This window comes from Pleurodeles waltl, unplaced genomic scaffold (genome assembly GCF_031143425.1).
Source record: "Pleurodeles waltl isolate 20211129_DDA unplaced genomic scaffold, aPleWal1.hap1.20221129 scaffold_70, whole genome shotgun sequence".
Lineage (NCBI taxonomy): Eukaryota > Metazoa > Chordata > Amphibia > Caudata > Salamandridae > Pleurodeles > Pleurodeles waltl.
Genome location: NW_027150391.1, coordinates 622,236 through 650,052, shown reverse-complemented (window position 1 = coordinate 650,052; position 27,817 = coordinate 622,236). Strand labels below are relative to the sequence as shown.

The 27,817-nt window shown below is 45.2% G+C and overlaps 2 non-coding genes across 2 annotated transcripts; one reads left to right on the top strand and one right to left on the bottom strand.

Annotated features, from left to right (window-relative positions):
• Positions 1-12,693: 12,693 nt before the first annotated feature.
• TRNAQ-CUG (transfer RNA glutamine (anticodon CUG)) lies at positions 12,694-12,765 on the bottom strand. The gene has a single exon. It is a non-coding gene; the product is annotated as a tRNA-Gln (tRNA).
• Positions 12,766-25,901: 13,136 nt separating this feature from the next.
• On the top strand, positions 25,902-25,974 carry TRNAF-GAA (transfer RNA phenylalanine (anticodon GAA)). Its single transcript has one exon. It is a non-coding gene; the product is annotated as a tRNA-Phe (tRNA).
• Positions 25,975-27,817: the final 1,843 nt, after the last annotated feature.

The following is a 27,817-nucleotide window of genomic DNA, read 5'->3' as shown; positions in this document are numbered from 1 at the left end:
AGAGCAAGGTATATATCGTTTCAGTACAACGACGGCGGCCTGGCTCCTAGAAACAGGACTCAAGGCGCTGCACTTTTCAGCACGTCTACGCTACGCTATTAACGGGAGTAGTGTGTGCCCCGTGGTTCAACTAGAGCCCTTCCTCAGCTATTTGTGGAGAAGGGTCGACCCCATTCTGAGAGGTCTGGGTTTCCCATGAGGCAGAGGGCACTGCCCCTCTGGAGGCCCCAGGAGTGTGGGTTGCTTCTACAGAGAGCCTGTTGTGTTTACTAAACTCATCACAAGATGGGTGTTCGGCGTTTGCATGAGGAGCTCTGTCCAGTGCTTAATTTGTAAATAAAAACGTGCCGGTGCCCAAAGCCCTCCTCTTAAACACGCGGCTGCTGCATTTAAATGTGCAACCACAGAATACTGTGGCAGCGTGATCCTGAAGCCATCTCGGGCCTCTTCAGTCCATTTAAAGGCACTCCTTGCCCCTTCAGCTCACTCCTGCAGCTTTCTGCTTTCTCCCTTTGTGACGCTTTTTTGTTTTTCTCTTCCTCCATCTTTCCCATATGTGTCTTTTGCTCGCAGTAAATGCCTGAGGCAGAAAATAAGTTCTGCCCTCAAAAATAACTGCTCAGCACCGGAAACAACAAGCACAAATTAAACACTGGCTTTGTCCCAGGACACACATTCTTTATTCTTTGCACGAGGGTTTTTTTTTTTTTTTTACCACCTGTCTTTGTTTCAAGGGAGCGTTCATGTTTTCACATTAGGCCTCTGTATGCACACTCACTGCACCAAGTACAGCCACAGAGCACACAGAAGACGTGGAGGGACTCACGGAACCCGCTTAAAGGATGAGCCTTGAGCTTTGCTAATGAGAAAATGATCTTATCTCAAAGAGCATAGACCTTGCTGACAACACAATGACTATCGGAATCCTCTATAACTTCAGCTATGAGGGCTCCATGTATATGTCCTTACTGACACTTTATAAATATAAAAAACGATGAATTGCTAATATATCTAATATGCACTGATATAAGTTTCTGCTCGCATTTGGGATCACAGAAGGCTTCACTCTGCTATCCCCATTAGAGGAACTAGAAAATAACTCATTCATAAATGCTGGGTCAGTTGGACTTCTGATTGGTGGCTTCAAAAAAGCCTGTTCCTTGTTTTGTATCCACTCTCATGATAACTCATAGACACCTGATAATTTTCCATGTCCAGAAGATAAGTCCATTGAATGAAGTGAGATGTGAGCCTTTCTTGAAAAGAGAAGAGAATGTGCCAAAGGAAGGACTCTGAAAGTTAGTTCCCCTTGTCAGTCACTTTATGTGAGAATTTGCAGCCTGACTGTCCGTCCTGATTAATAGAGCTCTTCCGCTGAGCTGAGCAGATCACAAAAGCAGACTCATCCAAACGTCCATCAAATCTCTCCAGTTGAAAGACAAACCAGTCTACTGGGCCATCCAGTGCCCTGGCGCTGACCCCAGACCTAGAGTGGCACCCAACCCTTTAGAGCTGGCATCCGTGGTTTGATACCTTAGGAAATGTGACTACTTACAAGCCACCATGGAGATGCACACTTCAGAGATTCTGCTACTGCCTCCTACTGGTGAAAGTAAGTTAGGCGGAGCCTTCATACGAAGAAAATGTAGTTGTCTTATTAACTTTGGTTCCATTGAACGTATTTGTGCGAAACTTTAAAACATTTTTTTAACTACTTTGGTTTGTCCATTGCAAGTATTCAGGCAATCCATTACGCGAGGAACAACAGAAACGAGCTGTCCCAAAAGTGCCAATTTGAATAGGATTTTTTGGTCTTCAACACAGAGCAAAAATGAATAAGCAGAATTGCACTAAAGTTAGCCTGAAGGTAGAACCTTATTCAAGGACTGCACTTTTGTTGTTTTGGTGTAAATCTGTTGAGTATTTTGAAAAATAACAATTTAAAACTGTATTAAGGTTGAGCATAATGAGGACAAATTTTAAATATACTTGGACCAGCAATTCGCAAAGACCTCTTGAAGATTACCAAAAGCTAGAAACTTTGGTGCCTGTGACCCTGGGTGGGCCACAGGCACATAACGGAAACCACATAAGCACATAATGGAAACCAGTCACAGCTGGGGTTGGACACCAATGAATGGTGGAGCGCAAAACCTGGAGACCAAGCTCTGCGCCCACCCCTGCGGCATACAGCAATAGGCAGTGTATGGTGAATGTCAGATGCCCGGCCATGTGCACCACCCCCACTGCTCATGGGTGGTGAGGGGCAGTGCCAGATCTCGTCAGGACCTGCACTCCTCCCCTTCAGCACACCACCAAAGGTCATGTAGAGTGGGTTTGAACACTTGGGAAGGTGCAGGGCCAGGCCCCTGGACAGCTCCTGCACTCTACCTCTGCTGCTGAGTGTCAAAGCCATAAGCAGCGGGGCCGACGCCTATGTTAGTCCTGCGGTACCTTCAAGATTCTCAAGCCTGGTACTGGAACACCAAGGCAACCTCACCGTAGGTAATTGGGGTAATAGTTGTGCAGGATGTGAGGTCTTTGCAAGTAATAGGTCCACAATTTCCCCTTACTGGGAGCCAAGCACCCCATTGTACTGCTTGAATATCTCAGGGTAGCGAATCACAGCAGTCCAAGGCCTGCTCAAGGGATGTGGCGTGGGGCTGGTAATCAGCGCTCGCTGGCACGCAACAATACCAATCAATAAATGATTGTCCAGTCTGTGCTATTCCTTTAAAAAAGGAAACATACACTTATCTCTCACACACGCAGTGCTAATTATTATGCATACATTTACAAATATGTACATAAGGCAGACGGAAAGTACCTTAGATGAAATTATGAAATCTCATTTAACTGCAAAAGGGTCATGACCCCCAAAATCACAATACCCCCCACCTATACTAGATAACACATCATGATATAGGAGGGCATCATTATTAATAAAGTGGCCTATTAGCTCTATAAAGGATCATCGCATTACAAAAACAACAAACCACATGTTAAAACACCATCAATTTTGAGAAAATGCAATAATCAATAATAAACATGGGTCAATTATTAATATTAATAAAGCATAGCGACCTTCATCAGTAATCACAGTCAACATAATTATATCAATAATACATTTCAAACTGAACGTAGCAGGCGTCTGTGTGCTTTTTATATACTTTCAGGCCACATACAATACATCCATATGAACAGCCCCTAGAGGGCAGAACTTCCTGGCCACATAATATGAAGCCATAGAAAGAGCCCCTAGAGGACACTACATTCTATGTTTCTTCTTTATGTACCTTCAAGCCATATACAATTCAGCCATACGGCCAATGACCCCGGTTCAGGATCCACCTTGCCTGGCAGTTCAGGCTGGACTGTTCCCATGAGGGGCAGGGTCAAGGCTGATTTGCATATGGCTGGGTCCAAACTGAGGTAGCATGTTGTGCACAATAATGATGGAATGGGATGTGGCCCAGGGTGATTATCAGTGAAGAGTAATAATTCATGCATTCCATCCATCACTTTTTTTGGATACTTTTTTGGGTTGGCCTAAGTGAGACAGCTATGCCCAGATGTGAGTCCAATGCACACTGAGTCACTGGAACCAAGCCATACCAAACTTATGAGTCCATAACAAGGACAAAACCATTTCTAGGTTGCTTGTGTTTTGGGTTCGGGAAGGACCTGGTCTGGCAGCTCAGGGTGGGCTACTCTAGCTGGATCAGAGTTGACACTGATTTGCATACGGCTGGATCCAAACTGAGGTGGCATGGTGTGACAAGTAACAATGTATAGGGGTGTGGCCCCAAGTGATTACCAGTGGCTGAGGTAATTCATGTATTCCATCCATCAATTTCTGTATGCTTTTAGAAAGTTGGTATTTTCTTCTCCTAACCATTTGGCGCCTGCAGCCTGCTTCCTGGTTTGCACGCAGAAAGAACTTCACACTGGCCGTATGTGACCCCAGACATCCTGGGACAAGAGCAAGGAGGCAGGAAATTTCAGACACTTCTGTAGGGGAGAAACTCCAGAAGTTGTTCCCACTTCAAAGCTGGCACCTAGTATAAAATTAGGACCCTCAAATCCACTCTTCAGTTCACTTCTGGACATGGAAGGACTCTTGGAGAACTGCCCTGCTGCCTGTGGATGGCTGTGTACTTCAGAGAACTGCCCTATTACACCAAGAGGACTGCCGTGCTGCCTGAAGTCTCCCCTGTGCGCTCTGAGGACTGTCCTGCTGCTTGAGACCTGCTTTCCTGCTTGAACCCGGGGCTACCAAAGTTACTCTAAGATCTAGTTGGCTTACCTCCTGATCAGAACCCCGGGACATGAAAGGCTCTAACCATCTAAACCCTGCACGTGGAACCAGCCTGAGTGAGTCCTGCCCCACAAGTTGTGCCCCCTAAGTCTTGGGGCCTCAGAAGGGGTGCTAAACGTGCCCAGATAGCCCAAATCCAAAACTTGGGACTTAGAAACTTTTCTGCCAAAATGTGCTCTGAGAACCGAGAGGAAACCGACACCAAACTGCCCATGAGCCCTCTCAAGGTGGATTGGCAGTCAGCTTCACTTTACAGTAGCACCCATTGTGTTCCTTTCCGCAGCAACAAAGCCTGCTCAGTGGCTTCCCTCTGGAAGGGAATTCTGCCTCCCAGAGCCCTCGTAGGACACAGCCTGCATCTTCGTTCCGCTAGACATTTACGACTTCCATCCAAGAGACTAAATCAGAACATAGGAACCTTCACTGCAACTTCCTTCAGACACTCCCTGACGACAATACCTCCTCCTCGGACAACGCCGGCTGCCTTGTCCAGCTGAACTTTACCTTCTCAGACTTTTTTCTCTGAAATTTCTTCTAAGTACAAAGGTAAGCGGAGACTGGGCCCAATCCACTTTGTGTATCTGAACCGTGCTCCATCGCGATCAGCAATAACTTTCAACTTAGCCCCGATCTTGTGCGACTAAATGTCAGCTGTTGATCTCTTACGTGCTATTTTTCACTTTAAACTTTAAAAAATCATAACTGATTCTACTGATTGGATTTTTGTCATTTTGCTGTGATTTATTAAAATATTGTTTTTCTAAACTGGTGTAGGATTTTTCTGGTGACATGTTTTCACATTATTACTGTTCAAGTGTTGCATAAATATTTTACTAATTGCCTCTAAGTTAAGCCTGATTGCCTTTTTTTCCAAGCTACCAGAGGGTCAATCCTAGGTTAATTTAGTGTCTTTTTGGGGATCACCCTGACAAGGATTGTAGCTGTTGGTAGGATTTCACCCCCTCAACCAACAACCCAATTTCACATAGGATACAAGCCTTTTTTAATTTTAATTTTGTGTGCAATAAGAGCTATCAAAGGGAAATTGGCACTAGAGTCTCTTCAGCTCTTTACCCTTTATGATGGCAGCTGTGGGTAACAGAAGTGCATGGTGGCACTGTGCTGTCCCTGCTCTTCTCGGTGCTGGGGTAAGGTTGTTACTCTGTAAGTGCTTCTGCATCCCAGTGGGTGGCATGTCGTAGACCCAAACACTGCGTGCAGTGACTGCTTATCACATGCCGGCTGTAGGTCGAGCAAGACGTGTTGTATTCAACATGGGCTTTTAATCATGCCCAGTCTCTCCTTTTGTTCTTTGTTGTGTTTGTCTTAAATGCTTCACTTTCATTGGTGCATTGTGCTAAATGTCCCTCCTTTGCATGCTAAGTTCCCATCCAGGGAGCATTCACTAAGAGAACATTTTTTTGGCCATCACCCTACGTCAGGCTTCCTCCTGTTCCAGCATGTGATGGCCCCTCCTCCTCCTCCAGGTTTTAGTTTTTCCTTTATTCCGAGCCACAATCCTTTCTCCTCTCAGCTCAATGTTGTGCTTTATGTTTGAAGGTATGTTTTTTTTAACAGTTGAGCCTTGTGTTTAGGTGTCACTAAGACAATCCTAAAAGGAAGGCCATGTTGCAGAGGGACATTTTCACTAACAGCTATGCTAAGACTGTGTATTATGTCCAAAAACTAGTTTTTAAACTTTACTCCGGCAGAGGTGTTCCTTTAAAGAAATTGTTGTGCACAAAATTTTGTTTTGAATAGAGAACTATATGCAGCATATTTACCATTCTAAACCACCCCTCAAGATCACATTTGTTTATTGGGGACGTGGCACAAGCGTGAGCTCAATAAATATTCATTTTATGTGAAATGTGTATAAATCGTGCCGTCCACGGTGATTTTGCTTGGTCTAGCGTTCTTTGGCGTTGTTGTTCACTCGCATTTCTTGTTTCTTCAATATTATTTTTCTCAGATTCATTTATTTTTCTAGGCCACTTTTCGAAAGCACATATACATCCATTTCCGGGCTAGTCTCGTCCTCTTTGGTCCGCTGTTGCTGGCAAGATGGTGAGGGTTTATGGGTTTCCACTAAACCAGTGTTTATAGTATCCACGTTCATCCTTCCTCTGTAACTGTGCCTGCCACTCTAAAGTCCCACAGCATGTTCTTTAGAGCTCCTGTTCTCTTTTAAGGATGCTATTATGATGGCTTCGGTGGAAGTAGCGGCTGTCTGATTTGGAAGTAACACAATTGTGATCTTTCCCAGAGCTGGAATTGGCAGATCCTTGCTTCTGTGTTTACGTCAGAACTCTTTCTGAATAGCATGAAGCAATGGTTCCCAACCCTTTGACATCTGTGGACCCCACTTTATGATTACTGGAACCGGGGGACTCCCCATTGATCCATTATGGGAATCCGGGGCTTCCTACTGAGTCATTACTGAAAGCTGGGGACCTAATCTATTAATATTATTTCAATTTCTAAGCAGTCGCGGACCCTCTGAGCAGGCTTCGCAGACCCTCAGGGGTCCCTGGACCACAGGCTGGGAAGTTGGCATGGAGTTCTCTTTATAGGCAGGCGAATAAAAAGAAGGCTCTGGCAGTAGGGTCCGAATTATCGCTTATTTGAAGCACGCCACAAAAATTAGTATGTAAAGGGTTTTGGTCATATTTTATTTTGCTGCTGGGTGTTTTGAGCTTATCGTTTTTTTGTTTTGCAGGCCTGAAGTCTTCACAAGTATTTTCGAAGTAGCAGGGATATCAAATCATCATCATTCACTTTAAAATCAGGTTGCTCCCGAAATCTGATGTCCTGCGCGTGATTGTGAAATACGTTAATAGTGCGGTGGTGAGGACAGTCCTTAATAGGTGTGCTGCTAACTTTTTTAGTGTAGAGCGCAAAGCGCTCCCCCTGCTGTAATCTCTCATTGGGCTTCTAACCACGCCCATATTACGTCAGCCACTTTCATTGGTTTGTGGGCTTGCCTTTTAAAATCCGCTTGCTTTCATTAGTGGAAGGCATGCATATGTCATGCCTTTTCCGGTGTTTAGCTCTCCACGAGCACACTGACGAAAGTACTGAAAACATTTGAGGTTTCATGTTTTTCGTATGGTTTCTGGACTACTTTTTCTCTTTATTTCGTAGCGCGATCGTGCTAGGTTTTACACAGCGAGATTGCACTCGTTTTTTTTTCTTACAATTAACGTGGCAAGAAAAGTCCGGTTAGGAGTTTACAACGCTAATAGCTGTAACTCAACAAAATACGAGACCCATTGCATTGTAAATGCTTGTTTCTACATGTAGTGTGGCCACGTCACTAATTGTCTGATTGAGTTTACTGTGTTTGCTTTGCTGAGCAATATTTTTTTAACTTAAAACTGGAGCATACTCTTGCATGGGAGACTGGCTGTGCCAGTGGTATAATTAAAGCATTTTCCACTTAAAACTAAAACGCATGGCAACAGACATTGTCATTTACAACGGCAATAGCCATATCCATAAGCAAGCGTTTGCTCGAGTTAGAGCTATTAACCTTGTAAATTCCTAACTGGACTTTTCTTGCCGCATAAATTGAAAATGAAAAGTAAAACAGTTGATATTAGCAAGCCGATTCAAAGTGTCACGGCCGCCATGAGCGTGAAGGAGAGACACATAAGGAAAAAGAAGTTTGCTCACAGTCAAACGTATCGGCAAACGTGCAATTATCCATGTGACAGGGTAGATGACCAAGGCAGTGAGAAAACTGCCCCAATGAGGGAAAAATGTAAAACATTAACCAATGATAACAAAGGATTTTTGGAAGGCAAGACCATGAACGAGTGATATTGATGGGCATGTAGTGTGCGTGGTTAAAAGCCCACTGATGATTACAACACTTGTGCGCTTGACCATAAAAATGCAAGACCTTATGCATTGCAAATGCTTCTTTCATTAGCCTGCACTGTGTTTCTAAGAACAGGCTGGTAAAAACAATGTGAAAAGCAGTGAAATCTGCTATTTCTTCAGTTAGATAACATGCACTTAAAATGCCAAACGCATGAAAAAATCAAGTTGAAAAAGTGTTTAAATGCTGTCTAAATAATTGTAAAATGATTATTACAGCAAAAAATATATAATTTCCATTTTACATAAGAATCCTGACAATTCTATATAATTCTATTCTGAGTGATGTCATAAAAGAGGTAATTAGTGATGTAATATGCAGAGTAATTAGCAGTGCATGGCAAGGGTGTGAGTTATAGTTGCTTTATGGCACGAGTTATAGCTTCATGAGATAAGTATAAATAAACTGTTGAATTACTATGGTTTTGTGAGTGTAAAATCTGAACCTAACTATAATGTCCCTCTAACCTTTGCTTTTTTAGTGAATTTTGAATGTTTTTCTATTTCCTAATTACCACATCCCTGTAAACTTGGTTATTGCAGTGAATTCCTGTTTTTTAAAAATGTTAAGTAAAATGTAATTACCCTACATTAATCCATCCACCGACGTGCAAAGCCTTCGGCGAGGCCATGCGGAAACCCTTCCATAGTCACCCAGCCCATTCCTCCCCGGGCCGATTTTGGCCCCAGGGACACCATACCGCCAGGATCTGCCGACTTCTTGCTGGTTTTCCTGGCCCCAGCGAGGGCAACCAGTGTGCACTGTTGGGGGCGTGGGCTGACCCTGAATGCCCAGCCGATCCATGCCAGCTCTCCGCCACCAGCGGGAGCCAGCAATGCTCCTGCATGCAGAGAGCAGCAAAAAATGCTGCTCCCTGCATGTGGGAGCAATGTTTTCATTTGTTTTCTGGCCTGCTTGACAGTGGGCAGGGAAACAGATAAAAAGTCTGCTCCCAGCGAGCGATAGCAGTTTCCTGCTTCCACATGCTGTATTCAAACTTACACTGTGCTCTATGTTCAAGAGTGGGCACCTAGGGACATAGGAAACAGGTCTGGGAAATGTGGTTTCCACAGCCATTAATGGCTCCGGGGGGGGGACACATGGCCCCCTCTTTTGTATTTGTATGGCCTGGACCAGGGGAGGTGATGGTTCCAGGGGCCAAACACAGCCCAGGAGGGGTGTCTGCACAGCCCCACCTTCCTCTATTGAAAATCAGCCTAGTCCCAGGGAGCTGGTGGTCCCTGGGGTCAAAGGAGGTGGGAGAATGTGGCCACTCCTTCCCTTACTAACATTGGCCTTGTTTTCTTTTTGAAACGTAATTTTTGTACGTAGATTGGAGATAACTTTACGTACATGTGCAGAGATATTCATTATATAAACAAGTACATTAATTCTACTTATACATATATTGTGGAAGTACTCATTCTATATACGTATCATTTAAGGTATGATTTTGGCACATTATGATTGTGTTATTCAGGAGGCTCAGATAATAAGAATTTTGACATGGTTGCATTTATATGTTTATATTATATTTATAACTAAATCCCTTAGTGTACTGATTAAATCAACAGTAGTGAGGAAAAAAAAAAAAAAAAAAATATATATATATATATATATATATATATATATATATATATATATATGTATATATATGTATGTTCACTGGAAAAACCAAAGGTTACAGGGATGTTATAGTTAGGCACATATTTTAAATGTATAAAACCATAGAATTTCACCAATTATAGTTAGACTTAGCTCAATTATCTATATCTTGTGCCTTAAGGTAACTATAAATCGTGCCTGGATGTTAGAATAGGTGTGAGAGGGAGTATCTGGGAGTGAGAGTGGCTGTGAGAGTGTCTGGGTGTGAGAGTGCGTACATCAGTGTTTTAGTGGGTGCGTAAGTGTGTGCGTGGGTCTGTGAGTTGGTGCATGAGGGTGTCAGTGGGTCTGTGAGTGGGTGTGTGAGAGTCTGAGTGGGTCAGTGAGTGGGTGCGTAACTGTCTGAGTGGGTCTGTGAGTGGGTGAGTGAGGGTCTGACTGGGGCTGTGACTGGGTGCACGAGGGTCTGAGTGCGTCTGTTAGTGGGTGCATGAGTGTCTGAGTGGGTCTGTGAGTGATGTGCAAGTGTCTGAGTGGGTGTGTGAGTGGGAGAACAAGATTGAAAGAGAGAGTGAGACAAAGTGAGTGAGAGAGAGAGAGATAGAGACGTTTTTAGGCTTTGATGTATGATATACTTAAAATTAGATATTTCTGCACATTTTTAAAACAAAAGTGTATTTGTCATGTAAAAAGTGTAGGATCACCTTTATTATAAGATTAAAAATGTATACCTAAAAAAACATTAAAGGAGGGAAATGAGTCTGGCTGGACTCAAACCCTCAACAGACAGTGTGTAGGTCTGTGACCTTCACACGAGCTACTGTTTTTTTGTTGTTGAATATGCTCTTTTTTTTTAGCCCTTCTGTGCTATCTGGGGCCACAAGGGAGCCACAGTCCCTACTTATATTTTTTTATTTTTAAATCTGACCTTTATGGGCTATCTGGGACTGTGGGGGAAGTCCCAAAGCCTCCCCTGAGGTCTCTGACTATTTTTTTTTCTTAGTACATGCCCCTTACGGGCTATCTGGGACAGCAGAGGAAGTCTCAAGGCCTCCCCTGAGGTCCCTGACTATTATATTTTTTTCTTAGTACATGCTCTTTATGGGCTATCTGGGACTACGGGGGAAGCCTGCGGTCCCATTGCTTCAGCAAGCAAGGAGCTGCTTTTAACAGCAACTCCTTAATTGCTCAAGCAAACCTTTCATCTCCTTTCCCTGCATGCATACCTGTGTTCAGGGAACAGGCATGAAAACCCCACTCTGTGACAGCAGGACCTGCTTGACAGGTCCCACTTTCAGAAACCGCAGTGTTTGCTGTGGCTTGTCTGCAGTTCAGAGCTGTAGCCAAGCCACAGCAAACCGCTATGTCCCGGGGGTAAGCAACACGGGACAAAGCAGGAGCTAGCCCTGGCAGGTGGCGGTCCCCAGGGCCATCAATGGCTCCTCAAGGGAGCTGCGCAGCCCCCCTCTAATGCGGACTTAGGTGGTGGTCACCAGGGCTACAGTCACCCGTAAGTCAATATTAATGAAGCTCCGGGGAGGTGGTGGTCCCCGGGGCTGTAGGGGAGGCCATCTGGCCTCCCCAACCTTAAAAAATAATTCTTCCCCAGTAAGTAGATGGTCCCCAGGGGGCGGAGCCTGTGCGGTCCCCCGCCAATTTTGCAAAAATGTCCTGGGAAGGTGGTGGTCCCCGGAGCTTATTAAAGTCCAAAGAGGGGGGCCTTGTTTGCATCCCTCCTCTATTAAGCCCCAAATGCCCCAGCAACCGGCCCACCCGCGGGCAAAACAAATAGAAAATATATGATTTTTAGCTCTGGCAGGGTCCCTCAGGGACCCCAGCACCAGGGTAGGAAGTCAGGGTGACTTTACCCTGGCCCCTTTTCTTTTTTGGGGATTTTTTTTCTGGGACTCGGGTGAAGCTGCGTCCCATGATGGCTACCAATACTTCCTTGTTGAAGTATTAGCAGCCAATTAGATATCAGCACGGGGACAATTGGATCTGCAGAGGAGTCATGTCCCTAGATATCTATATTTTCTGGCCTTAAATTACTCCAAAACTACTGAATGGATTCACATGAAACCACAAATAGTGTAATCTGCGGAACAGAATCTAGCTTTGTTCCAAATTTGGTGTAATTCCGTTCACTTATTTTTCTGCCTCTAGCATTTACTGCGAGCAAAAGACGCATATGGGAAAGACAGAGGAAGAGAAAAACGAAAAAGTGTCACAAGGGGAGAAAGCAGAAAGCTGCAAGTGTGAGCTGAAGGGGCCGGGAGTGGCTGTAAATGGATTAAAGAGGTCTGAGATGGCTTTAGGATTACGCTGCCTCAGTAGTCTGTGTGCGTACATTTAATTAGAACAGCTCAATGTTTTCAAGGAGAGCTTTGGGCACCAGTAGGTTTATTTACAAATTAACCACTGTTCTTTGGACACCAAATATCAAGGCTGGTATTGTTAAAAACACCTACTGCCTCTTTAAATAACTGCCACGCACTCCCTGCCACCTTATCTCCCCCTGGCAGGTTTCTACTTTGTTCCTCTGTGATGGTTTTGGCGTCTTTCTCTTCCCCCTCTCGGAGTTTTGAAGCTCCTCCGCTCCTAAATATCTGGTGGAGACAAATCTGTGTGGGTCTTCAAAAACAAGGGCAGGTGCATCGGGTTGAAAACTAAGCCCTGGTATTTGGCCGCTTGTGTGAAGGTTTCAGAGGAGGAACTTCACACGGCGACCTTTGAACTCTATCAACTTCACTCCATAAAACTTTCAGCTTCTAAAAGAGGACCTGTTAATCTTCCAGCGAAATAGATAGGTGACAGGTCTGTCATTATTTAGTGATCGTTGTCAACACTGGTGTGGGGTGAGGAAGAATTATGGAGAAATAAAACCCTCAGGTTCCACCGAGATTTGAACTCGGATCGCTGGATTCAGAGTCCAGAGTGCTAACCATCACACCATGGAACCGGCTGGTACCATGGCCCCCACCGGTGTGGTACTGAAAATTCTGGACCCGTGTTATAAACGTCGTCGTATTACAACGATTTTGGTATCAGCAGATCGAGAATGATTAGAATAGTATGCACAAGCATTGTATTCATATTCGGGTAACGAAATCACCCGAATATCAGAGTTTCCGTCTTGAACCCTCGTGTTCCATTTAAACGACAGCCATTTTGTGATTGCCCTCACATAGGCCAATGTCTAATGCTGAAAACGAGTCTGAAGGACAAGTACACCTTTGCTGACTCCTCTGTGACCTGGGAAAGCTGACTCCACTGCCTGAAGCCAAACCTGTTCGGCCAGTTTCTTTCCCAGTGGCCGAATGAGATTAGTATCAAGGCACAACACATCATAAACCTTTCATCACACACAAACCATGCCTAATCTTACACACACCTGTCCCTGTTTCTTTCTTTATGACTTGCTTTGCAAGGAGGAGGTGCCCGTTTATATTGGGGGTCCGTCGATATCTGATGAAAGTACTAAGCCTTGCCGGGTAATTGATTGAGGGCTGGACAAACTGAAATATGGGCTTGTCATCATAAACCTGCTATTTCTTTGTAGTGAAAATATGTGAATGGTCAACTGTAAAATAAGGAATGTTTGCCTAAAGCATAATATTTTGTATAAAAGAGAAGGTTAGCTTTGCAAAGGGAGCAGTCTCCTGAGAATATACACCGTGTTGTACTTCTAGGATACCTGTTACTGGCTGCAGCCAATAAACAAGATCTTTGACTTCACCAAGAAGACTCTGTGTTTCTGTAGTCTGAAACAGGAAGGACTCGAAGTCTTAGGGTGTGTCCCTGGCACCACTGGGTTCTGAAAAACCCAGTACTTCAGTTGGCGCCCAATGTGGGGCGATTTCAGCGGTACCAGTCCAAGCCAGAGGTTCGTGAGGAGCTTCGTGTGAAAATTCTGGAGGAAGGCCGCCACTTCATCGACCCCTGTATGTCGACGTGGTCTGAAAGTCTTTGCTTCGAGGTTCCCTGCTTTCCGACAGCTACGAAGGACTGCTGCCCTGACTATCGCCCTGTTTTGGATCCTTGATGATTTGGTAGAGCGAAACGATAAACGAGTCTTCTGGTGATGTCATCGATACCTCAGTTAAGTATAAGTGGAGTGTCTCCCAGTCCTTAGTTTGGTTCTTAGTTTGGTATCCCCTTGGGATCTTTGATTTGGAACTTGCAAGTACCAAAGCCGAGGGATTCGTGTATTCACTAGACTATCGTATTCGATAATCCTTTGAAGTTTGAAGCTAGACTAGAGAGCGAAGATGCCTGGTTTTAGCAGATATGGAAATTTGTTTTGTCTTGGTTATAATAGGGATTCCCGATTGGAGGACTCGTGTCCGGTTCCTCCGATTGGAACTCCAACCTATGAACTATATGTGAAACATGGCATAGGCCCCCTCACATATAATGAAGTATGGATCCGATACACCAGGAAAGATGGTGTTTTAAAATGGCCCCAATATGGTAGTTTTGACACAGAGATTCTGAATAATCTGGAGGTTAAACTTTTTAAGAAGAAAGCCCGGCCGGCGATGTTTGACTCTTTCCGCCTATGGCGTAAGGAAGCCAAACAGAAGGAAATTAAATTAGCAAAGAGAAATAAGAGGGAAGAGGGTATCTCGATAATGCAAGCTGCCATGCAGTTTAAAGATGATGAAGAAGAACAGATGAATGAGCAGTTGCACAGGCAACGTAAAATGGTGACCGATAAATGTTATCCAGTTCTTCCGCTTCTTCAGCAAGATGCAGCAAAAGAACTTGAGAAAGATCCTTTAATGTCACACTTGTTGAGGTCGCCACCCCCTTATGCGCAGAATGCTACAGCACCCCCGCAACCTTTAGCTGTGCAACCTCCGGTTATTGTGCCTCAGGTTCTTCCACAGCCGCCAGCTCCTTTTCAGTTGGTTCCTACTACTATGGCGCAGCCCCTTCAAGGGCCGCCGACTTCGCTACCTGCTCCATCTGTACCTCCTACGACTTTATGTACTACATCGACTGCCTCTTCTGGTGTTCTTCCTGATACTGCCTCTGCGTCTGCTTCTGCGTCTGCCTTGCCTCCCTCTGTTTTTCCTCCTGTTCTTTCATCAACTTCTCCTTCTGTCCGACAGAGAATGACAGATACTGTTGCCAGCCTTATATTTCCTCTCTTTGGGTCGTCTGGTGTGACCCCAGATTCGGAGCGTAAGCAGTCGCGTAGTCAACTGCCTAATTCTCAAGAGAGAGAAATGTTTGACCGTATGGCACGTAAATGGGTTGTTTACCCTTTAAGATACGATGTAGAGTCTGTTATGGATGTCTTCCGTCAATGGGGAGCACCAAAACAAAGATACGTTTTTGAGAAAATGTGTGCATTCCTTTGTGAGAAATTGGAAGATAATGATTTGGAAACAAATCCGCCTGATTTGTGCTGTGTACGGTTTGAGTTTGAAAAAGGCACGATTGTGGGTCCCGATGTTGAGAAAGCAGTTGCGACGTTGTTGTCCTTTAGGAATAAGGATCCTTCTCAGTCATTGTTCCAACATGACTCTTCTGTTAAAAAAAAGGTGCGACAGTACCCAATGAGAGAAGTCCCTCCGGTATGGAAGGACGCCGTTGAGGCTGATGATGCTAATCAAATTGATGCTGTCCCAGCTCATTTTCAGCGTGTTTGGGTACATGTTCCGTGGAAGCGAGCTGAAGTTTTAGCCCTTACGCAGACTTTGCCTGATCCCCGTAAAAACCCTGCAGGGTATTATAAGGAATTATCACAGACTGCAGACTTATGCATTATGAATTTAGCCGACATAGACATGTTATTTGGGAATGTCGTTCCACAGCCTTTGTGGGGATTGATTCGCCATACAGATCATGCACAAGAGTTAGGTGACTCATGGGCTAATATTAGTGCTGCAAATGATAGACAAGTTGGTGGTGCTAAGCCTGAGCCTTTGGTAGCAGAACTGCCTGTTAGGATCATTACTTACATGAAGACTTTAATGCCTGCGATGCGTGTGAATTGGGATAAATTATCTGCGTGTAAGCAGAAGAAAGATGAAACAGTGTCTGATTTCTTCACCAGGTTTGAGGAAACGTTTATCGACCACAGTGGTCAAGATATGAGTACAGAAGGTGGTCAACGGATGTTCGTCAACAAGTTTGTGCACAATTTGCTTGCCGAGCTGTGTAAGACATTGAAGGATTCAGAGAGTTCTTGGGCCGTTTCCTCTTTAGCACAAATATTGGCTACTGCACAGTACTACGAAAATAGGGATAAAGATGAGAAGGATAGAGCAGACAAGAAAACTAAAGAATTAAAGACGAAGGTTCTTTTACAACAGGCGTATCCACCACGTGGTGGTCAGAGTAACTATCAGCAACCTCAACAGTTCCAGAGAAACTCGCAAAGGTTCGAGTTTTCTCAACCACGTGTTCCTGTAGGTCCCAATCAGTGTTCATATTGTAAAGAAGAGGGTCATTTCAAGTATAGTTGTCTTATTTTGTTACAGCGTACGAATGGTGCTTCTGGCGCAAGAGGTCGAGGTGTTCAACAAGCTCCTAGAGGTAGAGGACGTGGAAGTTTTCCCCAGAACACGCGTTCCTTTCCGTCTCAAAACTCAATGAATAGTTTTGACCAGCAACATAACGCGTCTGGTAGGACGGCTCAGTACTATGCTGACGACTACTATGCAGAAGATGAGAACTTGGAAGGTAATAATTGCTAGGACAGCCATAGACGAAGAGAGGGAGTTTTTTTAGTTCCAGTGGATCAGAATGGACCTTATGTTAAGGTGATTACCTCAGGTGTGTCGGAGCCTTTTCTGCTGGATACTGGTGCTACAAAGAGTTCTATTATGCACTCAAAACTCCCTGGCGCACCTTTGTCTGGCGAGATGAATGTTTCAGTAGGTTTTTCTGGCGCCCCGGTTAGGAACCCGATTTCTAGTCCTATGTCCCTTTCTGTTGGACCTTGTGAATTGGAAGCACCCCTTATTCTGACGACAGGTTGTGGTGAAAACTTGTTAGGATTGGATTTGTTGAAAAGATTGTATGCAACATTATATTGTTCTCCTTCGGGAGTACAACTTACACTGGGTAGGAAAATGGTCTCTCCATTGTATTTGTTGAAGGATAAACTTCCGACCGAATTGTCGTTTCTTCCTGATACCATTTGGGCTACTGGTCCTAATGACGTGGTTCTGTTGGAAATACCGCCTTATGTTGTGACATTGAAAGCCAATGTTAAATTACCACGCATTCAACAATACAAGATCTCTACTGAAGGTGAAAAGGCGTTGCTAGCGATCATTTATGATTTAATTGAAAAAGATGTCATTGAAGAGACAAGAGGCAACGTTTGTAATAGTCCTGTTCTGCCTGTTTTGAAACGTACTGACCCCTCTAAGCCACCTGTTTACAGGCTTGTGATTGATCTTAGAGAGGTAAATAAAATAGTTGTGCCACAGTTTCCAGTTGTTCCTGATATCACTGCCATATTGACTATGATTCCAGCTTCCGCCACCTGGTTCTCGGTGATTGACTTAAAGAATGCTTTCTTCAGCATCCCGATTGCAGAGGAGAGCAGGGACAGTTTTGGATTCAGTTTAGGAGGCCGAAGTTTCCGCTTCAAACGCGCTCCTCAAGGCTACTGTGAAAGTCCATCAATATATAGTCAGGCTTTAAAAACACAGCTTGATGCAATTGTTTTACCTGACGGTGCTACCCTTATTCAGTACATTGATGATTTGCTAGTCGCTACAGATACTGAAGAGATTTGTAAAGAAGCCACCTTGTTGTTGTTGCGTCATTTGTCTGATTTACATCACAAAGTGTCCCTTTCAAAACTGCAATATTGTCGACAAGAAGTGACCTACTTAGGTCATCTCTTATCGAAGGAGGGAAGGAAACTGACCTCAGAAAGAATTCAGGCAATTGCAAAATTGAGTGTGCCAAGGACACAGAGAGAAGTACGTGCTTTCTTGGGCATTACATCATACTGCAGACAATGGATACCGAATTTTTCTTTGCTGGCCAAACCTTTGGTAGCATTGACCTATAAAGATACACCAAACCCCGTTCCGTGGTCTGAAGATTGTCAGAAAAGTTTTTCCGAATTGCGTAATGCATTGTGTTCGGCTCCTGTGTTGGGTACCCCCGACTACAGTAAGCCCTTTACACTGTATGTCCATGAGAAAGAGGGTTGTGCATTGTCAGTGCTGACACAGTCTTTTGGAGACAAGCAGCGCCCATGCGCATATTTTTCGTCAACTTTGGATCCGGTAGCTAAAGCATTGCCGAGTTGCTTGAGAGCCACAGCGGCCGCAGCTGTTTCTATTCGACAGTCTGCTGGGTTAGTGATGAATAATATGTTGATTGTGATGGTTCCACATGCAGTGGACACGTTGTTAAACAGGACCAAGACACAGCATTTAACTAGTGCTCGATTGTCAGGTTATGAGTTGACACTGTTAGCGAGTCATGTGCACATAAAGAGGTGCAATACGTTGAATCCAGCCACGTTATTGCCAATTTCAGTAGAAACAGATGATGTTGAACAACATGATTGTTTTCTTAGGACAGAAGAAGAAACGAAAGGGAGAGTAGATCTTAAAGATACTCCCCTTGTAGAGTGTGATGGTACCTTATGGGTGGATGGTTCATGCTTCAAGCTTCCGAATGGTGATACGACTGCAGCATATGCTGTCACAACTTTGCATACGATTGTTGAAGCTGCACGTATACCACATAATTCAGCTCAAGCAGCAGAGCTGATTGCACTTACAAGAGCGTGTGTGTTATCGAAAGGAATGAAAGTGACCATATATACCGACAGCCAGTATGCGTTTGGTGTGGCCCATAGTTTTGGACGATTGTGGAAAGAACGTGGGTTCCTGACTTCGCATGGAACTAAAATTCAGCATGGTCAGTTGGTGAATGAGCTTCTTGAGTCACTGACCTTGCCATTACAAGTTGCGATTGTGAAATGCAGTGCACACAAAAAGGTTACTGATGATGTCGGTCGTGGCAATGCATTTGCTGACAAAATCGCAAAAGAAACAGCAAAAGATGTGATGAATCGAATGTATGTTGCAGGCCCCGCAAGATGGGTTGGTGACGTTGGAATATGTGAAGATACGATAGAGGGTGTGAAGTCTATTCAAGCTGAAGCTTCAGAGAAAGAGTTGAGTGTGTGGAAAGAAAGTACGGGTAAATTGGATGAAAATGGTTGTTGGGTTGACTTGTCAGAACATCAGCGATGGTTGTTACCCGATGCGTATGTGCTTGCAGTGGTGACAATGGCTCATGGAATGGCCCATATCAGTGTGAAAGGGATTTGTAAGTTGTTGGCTCCAGTATGGCAAAATGCTGGAATTCCTAAATGTGCAGAGAATGTGGTCAAGAATTGCATGGTGTGTCTGAAATACAATCCTGGTAGGGGAACCCCAACTCCAGCTGGTCATTTTGCGCCTCCAACGTATCCGTTCGAGGTTTTGCAGCTAGATTTCATCCACATGGAAAGGTGCAACAATCTGAAATACGTACTCGTTGTTTGTGCTTTTTCAAGATGGGTAGAAGCATATCCCTTAAAAGACAACACTGCCTTATCCACAGCTAAAGCCCTTGTCAAAGAATTCTTCCCTAGGTTTGGAATGCCGAGAATGGTCTGGAGTGATAATGGGAGTGAATTTGTGGGTCGAGTAATGAAAAAAGTATGTGAAGGGCTAGGTATCCAGCAAAAATTCCACGCTGCAAATCACCCCCAATCAGCTGGACTAGTAGAGTGCTATAATGGCACGCTAAAACTGAAGTTGGCAAAGATACAAGCGAGCTCTGGTCTTAAATGGCCTGACGCTCTGCCTCTAGCACTCCTATCAACAAGAATGACTGTGCATTCGCGAGTGGGACTTAGTCCCTATGAAATTGTGTTTGGCCGCCCGGCCAACATATGGGGAGTGCCAAGATCAACAAAATTCAGTGAGATCGAACACCCTGTACTGCTTGATTATTTGTATGAATTGACGGCTAAATTGCGTGTTCTACACCAACAGGTTCACGATACTCTGCCTCAGGTCTCTGAAGCTCCAGGACATCTTATCGATCCTGGATCATGGGTACTAGTCAAGAACTTCCAGCGGACAAAGAATGACCAGCCCCGTTGGACCGGCCCTTACCTCGTCCTTCTCTCAACAAGATCAGCTGTTCGAGTGGAAGGGAAAAAGAACTGGATCCACGGCGTACACTGCAAGAAGGTCCCTTTTCCTCTACCACACGACCGATGGGTCCAGGAGGGGATCGCTGACTCTGAGACTGAGACTGTGCCTCGTTTTTTGCCATTTAGCGATGCACGTGTAAAAGGAACAATTTCTGAACGAGAAAGTTACAATAATTTGCAAGAAGCTGTGCCACCGTCAATTCGATTGAACACTACAGAGCCTGAACTCTTGTTCCAGAACCAGACAGTACCTGGAAAAAGCCGTTATAATTTGAGACCAAGAACTAAGGACAAATAATTTTTTTCCCGTTCCTTTGCTACTTTTTTTGAAAGTGCGGCTCTCTCATCTGAGAAACGTTCTTATTTTTGTTTTTTTCTTTTCGAACCGCCATCCGGGTTCAGCTGTAGGGTCGTGGTTGCCCAAGTCTTTGGAGTGTAGCTGAAGACGTTAGGTCGACAGTTCTGGTCGGTCTAAGGGAGTTGCCCTGGACTGACAGAAGCATTCCCTAGCATAGAAAACCCTACCACCACGAGCAGCAATTAGAGAGGATGGAGTTTTTCAAGAATGAGAGACCTGCCAGACAGATGGACTTTAAAGCCAGAATGGGTATAATAATGACAAAGAAACGATTTTTGATATTATGTATTTTTATGTTGCTTAGTGTAATGACGTTTTTAATAGGATATGTTTTATTCTCTTTTCAAGTGACAATTGCACCCATTACACAGCCCATACCTCCTTCTACTGTTTCCTCGCATTCTTTTCACCCCCTGCCTGAACACGAGTCTGCCAGAAGATTAGAGTTTGTCAACAATTCATTCATTCAGCTTCTACACCAACACCAATTAGTAGTGAACACAACTAACTGTTGGGTGTGTGGTCTTATGCCTCATACTACTGATAAAGGTATCCCTTATCTGGTCCTACCTTTCAGCCATAATGGTTCTGTATGGGCATATAGAACGGTGTTCATATACGCGTATGAAGCCAACCCCCTACGTTCTGTGAAAGATAATCCTAAGAATAGTGCTCTAGCTAAGGGTATAGTAGATATGATTAGGGAAGATATTTCCTATGAGACTATCCCGAGAGATGAGACACTAGCATATATTGGATGGAACATAACAGGATATGGAGTTACTCTGAGTGGGAACCAGCGAGCAAAGAGATCCTCCCCGATTTGGATTGTACCCCATCAGAGTCACCTATGTCTGCAAGGTAATGGCAAGAATCCCAGAGCTCAGTTAGGGAAAAGTATCTGCACTGAAACATATGTTTTTGCGTCTCAGACTTCTCCTTCGTTCTTGGCAGCTAAGGGTACCTATTTCATCTGCCATAATAGAGCCTTTACATGGTTGCCTCCTGACTTCTCAGGCACATGTTTTGTTTCTTTCCTGTTACCTCCCACCTACACGGCCGCGGCAGATTACCATAAGACAAGGATAGTTCGAGGTGTCATAAGTAAAGAAGACACTACAGGACAAGAATTTGGAGATTTCGCAAAGGGTATTCTGCCGTTTTGGGGTCCTATGGTTAACAGCAGGAACATAAGGCAATTGACAAAGGTGGCTGAATCCACGGTAGTTGAAACCGCTGGTGCCCTTGGTAATTTGACTGCTGAGCTCCAGTCGGATCGCCTTATGACACTTCAGAACAGGGTTGCATTAGATGTCATACTTGCAGACCGAGGTGGGGTATGTAAAGTGATCCAATCAAGTTGCTGTGTTTTCATCCCAGATAACGCTCCAACAGTCTACCAGGCCATTTCCAAACTGCATAAGATCTCCGAGTCTATTCACGTGGATAAAGGAGATTGGTCATTGATGGGGTGGTTCTGGGAGCTGATATCCGCCTGGGGATGGAAGACTCTGGTAGTCATTGGGATGATCTTAGCCATTCTTTTCCTGTCCTGTCTGTGTGTACAGTGTGCTCCTGCAATATGTGGCCTCTGTGCTACATTGTGTGTAAGGAAACCTGTATCAAGGGACGAGCTAAGTAATAGGATGATGCTACAGCAACATCTCAATGACTTTATGAATATAGACCTGGACTCAGATTAGCGTGAGTATAGGTTATTGCCTATGTAAGGGCAAAAGGAGGGTCTGTGGTACTGAAAATTCTGGACCCGTGTTATAAACGTAATCGTATTACAACGATTTTGGTATCAGCAGACCGAGAATGATTAGAATAGTATGCACAAGCATTGTATTCATATTCGGGTAACGAAATCACCCGAATATCAGAGTTTCCGTCTTGAACCCTCGTGTTCCATTTAAACGACAGCCATTTTGTGATCGCCCTCACATAGGCCAATGTCTAATGCTGAAAACGAGTCTGAAGGACACGTACACCTTTGCTGACTCCTCTGTGACCTGGGCAAGCTGACTCCACTGCCTGAAGCCAAACCTGTTCGGCCAGTTTCTTTCCCAGTGGCCGAATGAGATTAGTATCAAGGCACAACACATCATAAACCTTTCATCACACACAAACCATGCCTAATCTTACACACACCTGTCCCTGTTTCTTTCTTTATGACGTGCTTTGCAAGGAGGAGGTGCCCGTTTATATTGGGGGTCCGTCGATATCTGATGAAAGTACTAAGCCTTGCCGGGTAATTGATTGAGGGCTGGACAAACTGAAATATGGGCTTGTCATCATAAACCTGCTATTTCTTTGTAGTGAAAATATGTGAATGGTCAACTGTAAAATAAGGAATGTTTGCCTAAAGTATAATATTTTGTATAAAAGAGAAGGTTAGCTTTGCAAAGGGAGCAGTCTCCTGAGAATATACACCGTGTTGTACTTCTAGGATACCTGTTACTGGCTGCAGCCAATAAACAAGATCTTTGACTTCACCAAGAAGACTCTGTGTTTCTGTAGTCTGAAACAGGAAGGACTCGAAGTCTTAGGGTGTGTTCCCTGGCACCACTGGGTTCTGAAAAACCCAGTACTTCACCGGAAGCTTTCATTCCTGGACTGCGGCCCTGACACCCGCTGGACTGATTATTTCTGACCTCTTTCCAATGAAGCTCTGGGGTGTCTGTCACTGCTGCTCAAATAATGGGGTAAATTCAAGGTCGTCATCCCTTTTTGATGCCAGAGAAATCACGTTCCTTTTCTGCTGGAGTCACCAACGCTAAGATGGCTTTAAAAGTTCACAAACCTTGTTTTTTCAGGTGTGGCTCGTCTTTCCATCACATGGGGCGGTGGGTTCAAGGTGACCCCCTCCTCCTTTCCGCTACTGTGGCCTCTTCCCGGCGGACTGCAGCTCCAGGGCCGCTTTTGGAGCTGGTTGAGCTGCAGTGAGATGGTTTAAATATTATTTGCCACGAGTGAGTTTAGTTTCCTGTCTGGCCCCTCACATTTCATCACATAAAGAATCCACAGCTAAAAGTGACCCCACTGTTAAACTTCGGTCACTTCCGCATCAGTGGACATGTTTGAGTTGATGTGAGGCCGAGTCCAGGCTCCTCCCTCCTCCAAGGTACCATCACCTGCCTCCTGCTTTATTACAGCTCTGGGCCTGATTACAGCCGCAGGTACAAGGTGTGCTAGGTTTGTGCAGCCAGTATTTTTGTGATAAAGCTCACACCCTTCATTTAACTGTGGCAGGTCCAGCCTCCGGACTTTAACAAGGGCAAAGGGAACGGTATTAATGCACAAACGGATTCTGGGAGATATTGCCCAAAAACTTTAATATGGCGTAATCATTGCACCCAATAAAGTCAGAGCATCAGATATGTATCTCATGTGTAATTTCCACGTGTGACAGGTGCTGCCCCTGGCCCGGTGCTCGGAGGGGGGGCCTCAGGGGAGTCACCGGACAGGGTCTTGTTTACACACGGGGTAGAGTGCAAGTTAGTGAAGCGGTGTAGCGCCGGTGCTGAGCCTTCTAAGCGCCACAATTCCATCAGGTGCACACAGCTCACACCGTGACATGCTGCTCAGTGACTGAGTGTAATTCAGCTGTGTTAGTTTGTGAAATGGCTGTTTTGCGATCAACACTGTCCCCCGTGGACCCACCTGGTATTACCTCCTGTGGGAAATGGCGTCTTCTTCACACTAACAACAGTATAATCAAAGGAAATCAGGGCCTCACACACACACCTGTGAAACTTGTGGGAAAGGATGGCCGAGTGGTTAAGGCGTTGGACTTAAGATCTAATGGACATGTGTGTGGTGAGTTATTCTATCGTTACTGATTATCCGCTGTGTCTACAAAAACGCAAGTGTAGCATTCTTTTATCTGGAATAGATATAATCTCGTTATGTTTTTTCAAGCTCGGAAATCATACTGCAGCGCCCCCTGGTGTTTGTGGGTGACGAGCACCTGTGAGATCACGTTTCTTTGTAGAACTTGAAAAACATAAATCGGTGACTCTGGAAAGAGCCACATTTTCCGCATCCGGTTCCAGGCTCGACTGAGAGGTAACATGCACGAGCGCACCGGAAGCTTCTATTGGGGTCTTACAAGGCTGAACCCAGGAGCTGCAGTCATGATTTGTGACAAGAGTGAGTTTGTCAGCAGTCACCTTTACTTCTCTGAAGCTGCACTGACAGCCAGAGCCCAGCTTCATGCAGCAGCTCACTATGAATTGGTAGAAAGAGCAAACCTAACAATGGTTGTAGCTCACTCCTTAAAGGTATTACAGACTGGAAATGTTAAATTAAAACAGCACGCATCAAGCATTCTTTGACAAATATCATAAGTAAAACATTAGGTCACAGGTGAAAAAGTCTGAAATCACATGAATGTGGAAAGATCACACTCTGGAGATAGCGCTGGCAGCAGAGTACCACTGTGAGTACCACTGAGGGGGGTCTCCAGCATCTGCAGCCCCCTCTGTAATCCCATAGTGCCCCAAGGGCGCTAAAAAGGAGCTCACACGCCTGTTGCGCCTCCGGGCTGTATCTGTAATACAGGCCATGGTGGGAGAGTTTAATACCTGGGAGAATTACTTGCACGGATTCAAGATGAATACTTACCGTTCCAGCCATGATCTGAGGAAATCTGTGTAAAAGTAATAGTGACTCGAACCCACAACCCTTGAACGTCTCCAAAGCTCCATATTAGTCCAACGCGTTATCCACAGGGCCACGGGGCCGCAGGATGTCTGTGGTTTGCTGGTGTCTTGCATCGGTGACAAGAGCACCACTGCCGGGTGTGCTTGTTATTATTTTATAAAGATTATTCGCGGTTCAATGACTGTCTCCTGGGGCGTCAGTTATTCCACTCACTCATATTTCCGCCCCACTGAAGCCTATTTCCAATGATTCTCCTAAGCGGGGTCTGGAGCTGCGCGTTATGTTAACGTTATTATCCGTCTGACGCGAAAACGCATTTATTATCAATCCCCCCCCCCCCCGCTCTCACCCCCGCGGGGGTCACGGAGAAGGAAGCTGCGGAGTGTCTCATCAGAGACCGCTGCTCTCTCTCTCGTCCGCTTTCATCTGCTCTTTCTTTCTCTCCTTTCTGTTTCTGTGCTGCTCTCTCTCTCTGCTGGTCTCTCCTTCTCTCTCTCTCGTGTGCTCTCTCTGCCCTCCCTGCTTTCTCTCTTCTGCTTTCTGTCTGCTCTCTTTATCACTCTCTTTTGGTCTCTCTCTCTCTCTCTGCTCTCTCAGCTGGTTCTCTCTCCTGCACCCTCTCATCTCTCTCATGTAATTGGGGCAGAAAAGGAGTCTTTGTGCGGCCGCTCCAGGTGCCAGGTGCTGGTACAGAGCCTCCATCCGGCGCTGGTTGATCCTGGGCAGACTCGGAGCCCCCTTAATAACCGCAATGATAAGGATTTAACAGCGACTTAGAGGGGGACAGATCACCCCTCGGTGACATGTCACAGGATACATCACATCACTCCTTACCTGGGGTTCTGAGGGTGCATCAACCTTCTCTTACCCATCTGCCGAAATAGCTCAGTTGGGAGAGCGTTAGACTGAAGATCTAAAGGTCCCTGGTTCGATCCCGGGTTTCGGCAGCAGGGACACTTTTGTGACTTTTTTGGTATTTATATATAATTTCCTCCACACTTCCCTCATTTATTTCCCCTCTGGTTTTGCGTTGTCCCTCCTGCCCCTCCCTCTCCGCTTCCAAACCATCATTCTTCTTATCCCACCCCTGTCCCTTGTCCCTCCTTCCTCACCTCATCCCTTCCTCATCCCACCTGCGGACTCCTCCTCTTCCTCAGTGTCTTTAATGCTCAGAACAGTTTCTGTTTTCTGTGTAACCTCCGCGTTCACCGATCTGAGGTTTTAATGCATTTTTAGAGACGGGAACAGGTGCTGCGGCTGCCGAGGAAACTCGTCATCTAAAACCATCTGAGGTCTCGGGCGTGAGAGAGACATTCCCTCCATCTAACTTCCATCATCAGCCCCTCTGTCCATGTGCTGTGCGCGGCGCTTGTCACAGCGGAGCCGGGATTCTGAGTCTAGAAATAAGAGCGGTTGTCCATCTCTGCGGAGCTCAGTGCACAGCAGCCCTCTCCCTCGGTGCGGGGGTTCAGTTTAAAGTCATTTCATCACTTTTAACCTGTCTCTGCTTCTAACACCTGTCAGACTCTCCCCTCACCCTCTCATCTCCCTCACCCCTGTCACAGTCAACAACCTCCCACCCGGCAACTTGTCAGCACTGACAGAGCTGTGAGTGATTCCATTTTTAAAGCGTTTCATCATTTTTCAATATGCACCAGGTCCTGCTTTTAACACACCATGAGGCCCTTTCTTTACCCTCCCATCTCCCTCTCACTCCCTCCCGCCACACATCACCCCCCAAACAATAACTTGTCAGCAGTGGCAGAGCTGTGAGTGACTCAGGGATCTGGTGGGGGGAGGCTTTGGGGGGTTGAGATGTGGGGGTTCAGAGCCCAGTCACCGCTGTGTCCCCCGCTGCCTCACTGAATTCACCAGAGGGGGCGTCTCATTCCTTTACACCCAGGGCGCTATCCTAGTGACCAGGTAAAGGTCCCTTAGTAACAGGTCCCGGGCAGCAGTGACAGTGTAGGAGGCTGGACTGGCTTGTAGTGAGTACCAAGGGGTACTTGCACCTTGCACCAGGCCCAGTTATCCCTTATTAGTGTATAGGGTGTCTAGCAGCTTAGGCTGATAGATAATGGTAGCTTAGCAGAGCAGCTCAGGCTGAACTAGGAGACGTGTGAAGCTACTACAGTACCACTTAGTGTCATATGCACAATATCATAAGAAAACACAATACACAGTTATACTAAAAATAAAGGTACTTTATTTTTATGACAATATGCCAAAGTATCTTAGAGTGTACCCTCAGTAAGAGGATAGGAAATATACACAAGATATATATACACAATAGCAAAAATATGCAGTATAGTCTTAGAAAACAGTGCAAACAATGTATAATTACAATAGGATGCAATGGGGAAACATAGGGATAGGGGCAACACAAACCATATACTCCAAAAGTGGAATGTGAACCACGAATGGACCCCAAACCTATGTGGCCTTGTAGAGGGTCGCTGGGACTATTAGAAAATAGTGAGAGTTAGAAAAATAACCCTCCCCAAGACCCTGAAAAGTGAGTGCAAAGTGCACCAAAGTTCCCCTAAGGACAAAATAGTCGTGTTAGAGGGAAAATGCAGGGAAAACACAAATCAGCAATGCAACAACGATGGATTCCTGACTGAGGGTACCTGTGGAACAAGGGGACCAAGTCCAAAAGTCACAAGCAGCTCGGAGATGGGCAGATGCCCAAGAAATGCCAGCGGTTGGTGCAAAGAAGCTCTTACTAGGCTGAAGAACTGTGAATACTGCAGGAACGACAAGGGCTAGAGACTTCCCCTTTGGAGGATG